At 32.8% G+C, this 12,251-nt stretch overlaps 1 pseudogene; it reads right to left on the bottom strand.

The window, feature by feature from the left end:
* Window positions 1–8,876: 8,876 nt before the first annotated feature.
* Window positions 8,877–11,258, bottom strand: LOC131642490 (protein FAR1-RELATED SEQUENCE 5-like; annotated as a pseudogene).
* Between the last annotated feature and the right edge of the window lie 993 nt (window positions 11,259–12,251).

Below are 12,251 nucleotides of genomic sequence, written 5' to 3' on the forward strand. Positions count from 1 at the left end.
TTTATTTTCTTTAATTTAGTTTGGTGTGCAAATTTTCATCATTTTATTTAATTTATTATAATAGCTATTAGCTATGATAACTTGGATGATTTAGATGAACATAACTATTTTTTCACATAGCATGTGAATCAAAATTCAATTATAATTTGAAATTATAAACTTTAATAAATTTAATCTCTACTTTACTAAATAATTTCAAAATATAAGTGTAACATTTTATTCAAAATTCAATAAAAAAATTAAAACCTATATTACAGCGGTATTATTTATCACAATTGAATTATATAATTTGAAAATTACAATACTTTGGTAATTATCAAATTTATACTTAACCGATTTTTCAATTAACATAATAATCCATATTTTATTCTGCAAATGGTTAAAATATGTTTTAGGAGAAAATGCTAAAAGGTAAAACAATGTACCACTGTAATATTGTAATAATAACTAAAATGAGACCATGTTTGTATCAAAAACTTAACTAAACATGTATAACATCAACATTTATCATATTAGTCATACAAGTGTTTACACATATCGAGCTTCAAAAAACTTATAAATATGTAATAAATTATTTTCATTAACTATTCTAAATTGTCTTACAAGTACATATGTCAGTAAAATAAATCAATTCAAACAAATTTTAATTGATGATATAAAGTGTTAAAAGATTTTTATCCTCTAATATGTTTGGTTCGTAATGTAGGAAAATGCGACAAGCCGAATGTTATATTTGTCCTGGAACTCGAGGAGTGAATGAAGAAATACTCTTGAGTAATTTGTCCGAAGATCTTAAATGGAACACCATGCTGAATGAAGAATTATTCTTGAATCATTTCCCCGAAGATCTTAAAATGGAGATCAAGCAGCTTTATCACCTTTAGTAAGCCTCCTATTAAAAAGGTGTATGTGAGACATAAGTTCAAATGCTCATTTTAGGTGGTTAATTGTGTTTAAATAGAATAAGAGTAAACATTTTATTATCATGGGTTTTGATAATTTGGGTCTGGTTTGGAAGATTATTAATGACATTATTACCAAGACATGCAAAATAAAAACTGATGATATTATTGGTATTATTCTTAAAGATTTTCCGTGCATCATCTATTGATTTATCCAAGTCAATTGATTATATTTGAAAGTGATTTAACATTGTTCAAACATGAAAACAATTTATTTGAAAGTGATTTTGAACATAAATGACCAATGCATGCAAGTGATTTTTTGGAGAATAATTAAACACTAAGTTTATCAATATAAATTCATGCTTGTACCTTAATAAATTAAGATTAATGCTAGTCTTCATAAAGTTGCAAACTTGATCCATATCCATTTTGCTCATGTTGTTTTTTTCTCATCCTTTGATATATGCACATAATAGTTGTCTTCATTAAAATATAATGTTGAAGAAGCTTGACTTCACATCCTTTCTTCTTCCCTTTTTCTTTGTTCTTTGTTGATGTTTGAGGCCAAAGGATGTTCGTGCAAATTCTTTCTAAGGTTGATATGTTATGATTTCATGTTTGTACTATATATTGTTTGTTGACTTCGAATTGATAATTTTAGTTTATGTCTTATGATAATGGGAGAGTTAAATTTTTAAACAGTGTTGAGGCCTTTTGATAAGGCGAGATTGATATGATGAAATATGGTGATATCTTATGATAAGGCACAAATATAAATTTGTATAATTGAATCCTATTGTTCATTTTTATTTGTTGTATGTGTGTATTGGGCTAGTTTTAGATCAGTTCAATAGAGCGAAAGTTAGAAAAGTTGGATAAAGTTAAAAAGTTAAAATTGGAAAATCAAAAATAAGTTGAAATAAGTCGAAATAAGTCAAATAAAGCGAAATAAGGCAAATTAATTGTAGAAAACACAAAAGTATTGGTCATCTTGTTTCAAGCATAACATTAATTTTGTAACTCCGTTTGACCTGCACTCAGTTGTGTTAGAAATTTTGTAACTTGAAATCAAATAAAGTTTAAAAATATTCGATGCTTAGTGTCATACCCCAAATTTGACCACTTTATTTTCAAAGAAATCAAATAATTTTCAAAATTTGAGTCTTATAAATTTCTTTGGTTTGTTTTAAATTTTTATACTAACATTTTAATTTATATATTAGAAGTTAGTTTTTTTATATTATTATTGTTAACTCTTTTTAATTTACTATTTAGATTTATTCTAAAAGGGGTGTATATAGAAATTATTAAAGGCCCATTTTGCAATTTGGCCCATAACTAATTTGTTTTCAATAGGATAATATATAAAAAAAAAGAGCATGTATTTTGTTGTGATTAAATTCATTTTTCGGTTTAATAATAAAGGGAATGTCATTTTTGCTACTTTTAACTTAATTAGTTATTATATGATTAATATATTTGTTAATTGAATTAACTAATTATATTTTAATTAATTTTAACAACAAATGTTGACTTAGTCAAAGAGTCAATCCAGGGTTGACCCTGTTCATCTCCCTCATCATACGACAGCGGCGCCGCACCAGCCAGGTGAAACCCTAACCTAATCTGCATTGGCCCAAATCCCTGAAATCAAGCAAGATCGAATCGGAAGGAGAAGGATTCATTCATAAACAGATCTTAACAAACAATCAAATCTTGAACACAAAAGGAAATCGGAATCAAACAGAAATTGAAAATTGAATAAAAGATTTTATTGATCAAAGATTACAATAAATCAAATCTGAAACTAATTGAATCAATCACAATTCAATAATTAAATCAAATTCTTCCTAATTGAAAAAAAACCCTAAACAAATTTCACCTAATGCTATAAAACGGAAGAGAAATTTTTTTTCTGGGGGGAGAGCCTTGAAGCCGCGGCGGAGAAAACCTCGAGATCTTCACCAGACCTGCACACGGAGGAGAAGAAAGATTAGAGGGAGCGTACACGTACAGAAATTGAAGACTACAAGGTAACCGAATCGAACTTAGCTTAGGGTTTTTGTTTGATCTCGTGTTTATACATCGTTTGTGTTTGATTCTGGATTCGATTATGGGTTAGATTCATAGGATAAGGGATTAGGGTTCATGCATGTGGTATTGTTTTGGGTTTAGGGATGAAGATGGTGGATGGGGGAGATGAAGATCTCCATCGGATTCTGGGTTCTCGCGGTGGTTTTGAGGGTGGCTGGTGGTGGTTTACGGCTGTGTTCTGGGTTGGTTGAAAGAGGGAAGAAGAAAAGGGATGAGAGCTAGAGGGAGAGTGGGGCGGAAGAGAGAAGAAGAGTGAGGGGATTGTGTTGATTCTGGGGGGGAGAACCGAAAGAACATAGTTTCTTTCTTTTCTTTTTTTGTTTTTTTGTGTTGTTGTTCATTGGCCAAGAGAGGGTAAAGAAAGCTCATGGGAAATCGCTGTAACACACAAACCAATGTGTGTGTTGTTGGGAAAAGTAAAGGAAATAAGGTTATCTCCCCAGATCGAATAGATGTGCGACACGTGGCCATGCCCAAGCCACGTGATTAGTCTGCTTCGCGGATCATGTACATCAATCTTACTACGGTCCTCACCTGATGATTGCATGCAGACCGTTGATGATAACCCAGGTGAATCCAAGCCACCCGTTACGCGTGATCGCACACTATAAGCCATGCACCCTCCACACACCCAATCAAACGGACTAAAACTCTATTGGGCCTAACCCAATGTTATCCACACCCGGCTTCAGTGACTTTCACGCGGGAAAGTCACCGTAACTTTAAGCTAATAGCTGCCATTGGATTAAATAAAGGGTTAAAAAAATTCCAAGTCACTTCTCTTTTTAATTTTAGAAGCATACCAATAATATATTTCAGTTTTATTTCTCCACAGCTACAGTTCCTTTTCTCCACCGTTTTGGCCGCCGTCACAGCCTACCGTTCCTTTTCTCCACCGTTTTGGCCGCCATCACAGCCGTTGCCACCGTCGTACAAATTGTTGTCACCTATTTCTTCTCTCTTCCTTCATACGACACATTCCTCAGCTTTTAGCAAGACTTTGTCAATCACGGTAAATCTTTTTGATTTTGTTTACAATTGATTCCGCCGTCGTTGTCGCCGTCCACAAATTGCTACCATTTATTTCCGTTCTCTTCCTTGCGCTGCTTTCTCACTTAGGTAAATCTCTATTATTTCGTTCTTAATCGATTCCTCATCGGCATCATTAAATTATAGGGTTTCTTTTGCACAATTCATTGTGTATATCTCATTACATAAAATCATTAGAAGTTGATTTATTTTTGTTATGGTTCTAGTTTTTCTTTGTATTTTCTATACAATTGATTCTAAACTGATTGTAACAAGTGATTTCAATTGATTTGTGTAGCAATTGATTCAAAATGTAACAAGGTACCAAATTGGTGTGGCTGCTGTAGCAAATTGTAACAAGGTAACAAGTTAGTGTGGTTGCTGCAACAAGTTGTTACAAGCTTTCAATTGATTTGAAGTTGTTACAAACTTTTTCTTCTCTTGGTGTGGTTGTTGTAACAAATTGTAAAGCATTCAATTGGTTCCAAGTTGTAAAAAGTTAGTGTGGGTGCTGCAACAAGTTGTAAAGCTTTCAATTGGTTCCAAGTTGTTACAAGGTTGCTGCAACAATTGGTGTGGTTGCTGTAATAAATTGTAAAGCATTGAATTGGTTCCAAGTTGTAACAAGTTAGTGTGGCTGCTGTGACAAGTTTTAACAAGCTTTTTACCAAGATTGACAGCAAATACACAAATGGATCAAGACAACTCTGCATAATTAGTATAATAGGATTATAGAATAATAGAAAAATTGTAAATTAGTTGCAACACATGATGAACTTTTAGTACTGTTATTTTTGTATCTGTCATATACTATCCTTTTGTAAGTTTCTTTTATGAATATACACTAGTGCAGAAATTACTTTTTACATCGGGCGAAAAGTACTTTTTACATCGGTCATGGGCCCGATGTAAAGCCAGGCGATGTAATAAGTCTGAGACATTTTACATCGGTTCAAGGCCCGATGTGAAAAATTAACATACCACATCGGTTGAATCAGATGTCTGATGTGAAAAATAATGCAATTTTTTATTAAAAAAATATGCGCCATATTTTACATCGGTTTTCATCCACGCCCGATGTAATAGATTGTTTTTACATCGGTTTTCAGCTTTGCCCGATGTAATAGACCTGCTTTTACATCGGTTTTAATAATGCCCGATGTAATATGTTTGCTTTTAAGTATATAATGATTGTTTTTCCTATTTTAACCTGTAGTTTATTTTGTACCTAATTTTCCATATAAGATTTAAATACCACACAAACCAAAGTTTGGTCGCTATTTTGCATATTTTTCCAACAACACACAGACCACATTTAATTGCACCAAATTGCTAAGATTCATATATATATATATATATATATATATATATATATATATATATATATATATATATATATGTCAAAATATACAAAAGCATTAATCTAGGATACACAAGTGTACAAAATGATAAGCAAGGTTTACACACGGTTTACTACTACAAAATAATAACACAAAAAATATCGAACCATTTAGGTCCTTTCGCGCACTTGAAAAACCAACATGCATCCACGAGAAACATAAAGTTATTCTTTATATAACTTAAAGAAACATTTTGCCCAACAGAGTCGCAAATCATACAAATCTTTAGCACCAGAGAAGTGCATGGACTCGGCCACAATCATAACTCCACTATTTTGCATGGTACTACAGTCATCCTTTGACTTTATATAAAAGGAAGTTTCATTAATATCATATTCACTCCAACTAATTTGAAATCTTTAACTGATACAAGCCTCTTGACATTTGATGATTAACCATCCGAAATTAATACATACAGAGTTAAATCATTGGGATGCCTATAATAGTCCCTCTTTTGGACACATTTGAGAGAACAAAAGTCTCTACATCCAAACACGTGGCATTAAATTAAATCATAAAAATTATTCCTAACAGTGTTTGCTTTGTTGTATAGTAATCTATTTTAATACTTAAGCAATAGGAACATGTTTAAGACATAAAGTATTACCAACCTTGAAATTTCAAAATCAATAGTTCTGCTCGGTACCGGAAATGAGTTCAAATTTGTACTTCAACCTACAAGAACAACAGTTGATCCTTTACATCATACTCAAATATAATTCAACAATTATAAAGGAGTACTAGTAGCATTAAACAAGAATCATCTGCAACATACCAAGAATATATCAAAACTTGAAAGATAAATAAAAAAACTATCTCTTACTTTAAATTTACTTAATTATTTATTTAGAGGTCTGGTTTTTGTTTGTCTATATGGTTCAGCGTTATTCATGACTATCTAAATAAAATAAATATAGTATGTGAATATCCAGCATGTGAATAGAATAACCAGCAAAGTCCAATACTCATGTAATTCATGACTATATAAATAAAATAAATATAGTATGTGTCACAAGTTATGTTCAAACATCATAAATGCAGTTAATGATTCTTCTAGATACCATGTGTCAACAAATACCATTTTTTTCTTATATTATTAACTCCTGAGCCATATTTAATATTGAGTTATAAAACAAAGCAATTGAGTTATCCTGCCACTTGATATAGCTTTTTCTTATACTGGTGGCATGAATTAAATAAGTTTTATATTGGTAACATGCTAAAACAACGTTTAGAAGTCCATAAAAGCTTGGTGAGAATTGTATACTAAAAATGAGAAAACTAAACCTGCATATTTTGTTAGTCATATCTCAATGATTAGAGATTTGAAATTACTATTTAACATAGCATAAAGCTACTGTTAGCTACTTCATATCTTAATAATCCCTGTCAATATAATGAATCAATACTGCAACACTCTCTTCCCTAAACACACACAACATCACTAAAACAAAAAAACTCAACACAAATAATCTGGTACAAAGCAAGATAGGTCCAAGTAGCTGATTTAAATACAGCAGCTTTGCGATTTTCTCCTCCATGACCACAACCTGCAAATGTCTAACCAACGAACCAAAATAATGCATCCAACTTCCTCGACTAGAAGAAAAGGCAGTTGCTGCCCAAGCAGAAAAGTAACACAACTACAACTACAGCAGACCAGAGATACACGACTCTAGAACAAGATACTATCACAAATAGAAACCAAAAGAAAATGACATGCTTTGGAAAATCGAAACAGCTAACAACAGCGTAAAGCAGATGCAACCCAGGATTTGCACACGACACTTTCCAACTGTAATTCCTATCGCAGCCATTACAAGATAAAAACCAGTCCCATGAGAACATTTTCCTATGGATTTGCCTATGGGTTAAGTGGTATCTCTACTGGAAATGGAACTTTAATAACAACAAAATTGGAAATATAAAAAAGATACAATGGGAAAAAAACAATAGAACAGCAGTAATTGTATATTAAAAAAAAGACATGAAAGAAAATCTAGGATCGAAGCGTTACCCAAAAACGCGAACACGAGCCGGATGCCACGAGATTGTTGTTGCTATTGAGTTGTCGACGTGGTACAAGCGAGGATGATGAGATGATGATGAACGGCGACGTGAGTTGAGCGATGTCTACACAAAAAACTGAAACAACACAGCAACCACAGTTTCAAGTCAACACAACAAACCACAACAATTTTTTTATAAAGAATGAAAAAAGGAAGAACATTACCGCGGCGGACCTGCAATGTCGTGGCAGCCGGATGACTCGCGGTTGAATGAAAATTTTGAGCGGCCGGATGACTCGTGGATGGTTCTTGGTTGGACTCGCGGCTACGCGAAAAAAGAGGAACAAGTTGAAGAGAGAAAGAAGAGGAACGGATGAAGAGAGAAAGAAGAGGAACAGTTGAAGAGAGAAAGAAGAGGAACAGGAATCGTGTTTACAAAGAAGAGGGAATGTGTTTTTGTTTAGGGTTTTAGTGAAATTGTTTTAGTTTGAGAAGGTTTTCCTGTCGGTTGATATTATGGATCGATGTAAAGGCCCAAATATATAGCTGTTTTAGTGAAATTGTTTTAGGGATTTGAGAAGGTTTTCACATCAGTTGATATATATGGACCGATGTAAAGGCCCAAATAAAACGCTTTTACATCGGTTGCAATATGGACCGATGTAAAGGTGAAATTTTTTACATCGGTTGAAATCCATGACCGATATAAAATCCTTTATAACAAAATTTCTTATTATTTACGAAACTGCCACCGCGTTATTTTTCACATCAGTGGAAATAAATGTCAGATGTAAAATCCCTAAATCAATTATTTTTCACATCGGTGCAAAGTTAGGCCCAATGTAAAATCCTTTGACAAATATTTTTCACATCATATATTATGAAACCTGATGTAAAATCATTTAACCAAATGTCTTATTTTTAGTATTGATAATGAAATGAGGAAACTTTCTTCCATACAATTTTCTTTGTAACAATATGCACATATTATATCATGATAAGTTAAAAAAATATATCTAATATATATATCAATATATATTATCATGAATATAACATTTTCTAAAATACTGTCATATAACAGAATTCATGATTATATCTAATTCTGCTCCTATTGTCAAAATCTATCAACATGCATTATCAAAATATATCCAATTTATGGATATAACTTTTTCTGCAACACTGTCATAACAGAATTTATCCAACTTCCTTTACATGACATTCATAACATTTCCAACTTCTATATACACCAAAATATACCAAAATAATATATATATATATATATATATATATATATATATATATATATATATATATATATATATATATATATATATATATATATATATAGTACATGTACTAATTTACAAAAATATACCAAAATACAAACAGTACATGTACTAAAATACAAAAAAATCAACTTAATGATCTATTAACTTCGATCAGTGTAATCCTGCAACGTCTGTTTCGTCAAGTGGTGCCTACATTAAAAAAAATTAACATCATGATAAGTTATATTTAAGGATAGTTATTTTTTCAAATGAAAGTTATATTACCATCAAAAAAGCTGTAAAATTAAATTGGTCATCTTGAGTTTGTTGAAGCTCATAAGTTGGAGGTGCCGAACATGATACTCCGTCGACCATATGACTTGTTAGTTCTTTATCCTAAAATGATTATAAAAACTTCAAAGTAATTATAATACATGTGAAATTAAAATAAATGATTTACACATCAAATTATATACCTGAGAGGCTTTACTACATGGCTGCCTTTTAGGTGCAGCTTTTTTTTTTGCAATAGATTGCTTCTCAACCCAACCTTTACGCCGCTTTTGCAATTGTCCCTTTAAGCGAGTGCGTTTCTTGAATCCCTTTGGTAGCATAACATTAGAACTTGCAAATGTCGAGTTATCATGGCTATGATTGTCTTTGTCTTGTGAGTGACGTTCAATTATTTTCTTATGCATGAGATCGACAGTGTCATCAACAATCTTGAGGTCTTCCTCTTCACATGATGCTGCCACCTTTATGAATTTAGAAACAACATGTTTGGACATTCGAGTCCTAGACAATTTTGGATTGACTTCAACATCTTTTCCCCTAGAATCTTGCACGATACCATAACAAGCTTGTCTTGTCCACCTCCTTAAAATATACTAATGAGGAATGCTCTTAACATCATTTGCTTCAAGTACTTTCAATGCATGTGAACGAAGTATGCCAAAGGTCTCAAATTTTCTTCAACTACAAGTAATGGAAGTTGAAGCACGATCATATGATACCCTCCAATATCTTTCTAGGTTTTCCATAGAAATGATATATTCACATAAAGTGTGAGACTCATTTCTCTCTAATATCGACAAAGCTAAAAATTGCCTAAACTCGCTTTGAAACAATTCAAATACAGTGTGTGTATACTTTTCCCATTTGTATTAGAATTGGGCTCATCTCATATATTAACCTTGTAAGCTTATGTGAGGACTCATACTCACACCTTAATTCATTTCCTCTCTTCTCTTCAACAACTCGTTCAAAATGCTTAAAGAATTGTATGATATCCACATTTGGTTTCATACAAGATTTGAAGTGAGCATTCAAACTTTCACTGGTTTGAGTACTTCTCATGCCAAGTGTTAATGTTTCCTTCATATAACATGAAGCCCATTTCTTTTTTATAGCATAAACTGATTTGATCTAATTATTTTCTTGAACACTATAAGCGTTGATCAAGCTGATCCAAGCTGTTTCAAAATCCGCTTCAATGTCAATATCATACATGCATTTTTTAAAATCTCTTAAAAAATAACTTCCTCCCTTCATCAAGTTTCCAAGGTGTTTAATCCCATTTTGCAATAAGTGCCAAGTGCATAAGCCATGGCGAGTCTCAGGCATCACTTCAGCAAGTGCTCTGGCCATTGCTTGATCTTGATCAGTGAATACAGTCCTTGGATTCTTGTTGTTATGTGCTTGCAAGAATGTATCAAACAGCCACTTAAATGACTCAATTGTCTCATCATACAATAATGCAGCACCAAAAATTATCGAACCTCTATAGTGGTTAAAGCCACAAAATAGTGCAAGGGGTCTATTCGCATGATTAGTACAATATGTAGTGTCCAAAGACACAACATCGCCAAAATGCCCGTAATCCAAAATCATATTCGCATCACACCAAAACACATTAGTAATTTGTTCTTCTATATCCATTTGATATGCATGAAAGAAAGACGGATTCTCTAATAATTGTCGTTGAAAATATTGTGAAAGACATCCAACCTCTCCGTACTCCATACTTCTTTGCCTTCTTGCATTGATGTAATTTTTAACATCCACTCGTGTAAATCCAACATTAGCTCTATGTCCGGCATGTGTGCTCATAAGTTGAAATGTTGACTTTTGCCTTAATCCGGAGTCATCGGCCAAATCAATCTCATGTTCTTGTACTTCAGTTATTTTTCTATGACATGCAAGCATGTGCGTTGTCTCAGGAGATTGTAGAGAATGATTATGTTCCTCTACATATTCACGGATGACCAATTTTCCATTATTACATACAAGTGAAATTCTAGCTTTGCAATCAGTTCTAGTCTCAGCTCTATGAGTGCTAACAAAAGCATCTATATTCTTTCTCTTTCGTAGTCCTTCCTTAGAACAAACAAACCTGCATGATGATATGGTGTCGTCTTTATTCTTGTTTGCGTAACGTTTTCTAACTCCAAAACCAACATGTGCACTATAAGCAAGCCAAAATTGACTTGCTTGTTCTATATCATTAAATTGCATACCAATCTTTGGCTTCCAATCGTCAGTTAAAGAAGTCATGTTTGATTACATTATCTAAATAAAACAACCTGAAAAATATTTTAAAAAATTAATATTAGTAAACATGATCATGTGATGGTGTTGTTTGCTAAAGTATTGTTTTTAAAAGTGAATTCAATCAATAAAATACTGTCACCATTTCAATAACACACATATATATATATACACAAGTAATATAAAACTTAGGGTGTGGTTGCATCAAACAAAACAAAAAATAAAGAAAGTTAGTCTAATTTTATAAAGTGTTGCAGAATAAACCCTTTATTCATTCTTCAGTATTTTGCCACCGAATAAAATTAATTTCTCATTGTAACAGTGTGTGTTATACATAATGTAGAGGGAAAAAAAGTAGTGAGGGACATAACTCGTATGAAGGCAGAGAGAAGAAATAGGTGGCTGCAAGTTTTACAATGGCGGCAACGGCGGTGACGGGAACAAAACGGTGGAGGAAAGAAACAGTATCCTGTGAAGAATAAAAGCTAAAATAAAATAAAATTAGTGGTGAAACATGTATATATTATTGGTATGCTTCTAAAATTAAAAAGAGAAGTGACTTGGAATTTTTTTAACCCTTTATTTAATCCAATGGCAGCTATTAGCTTAAAGTTACGGTGACTTTCCCGCGTGAAAGTCACTGAAGCCGTATCTGTGTTGATTCTGGGGGGAGAATCGAAAGAACATAGTTTCTTTCTTTTCTTTTTTTGTTTTTTTGTGTTGTTGTTCATTGGCCAAGAGAGGGTAAAGAAAGCTCATGGGAAATCGCTGTAACACACAAACCAATGTGTGTGTTGGTGGGAAAAGTAAAGGAAATAAGGTGTGCGACACGTGGCCATGCCCAGGCCACGTGATTAGTCTGCTTCGCGGATCATGTACATCAATCTTACTACGGTCCTCACCTGATGATTGCATGCAGACCGTTGATGATAACCCAGGTGAATCCAAGCCACCCGTTACGCGTGATCGCACACTATAAGCCATGCACCCTCCACACAC

Source organism: Vicia villosa, unplaced genomic scaffold (genome assembly GCF_029867415.1).
Source record: "Vicia villosa cultivar HV-30 ecotype Madison, WI unplaced genomic scaffold, Vvil1.0 ctg.005121F_1_1, whole genome shotgun sequence".
Lineage (NCBI taxonomy): Eukaryota > Viridiplantae > Streptophyta > Magnoliopsida > Fabales > Fabaceae > Vicia > Vicia villosa.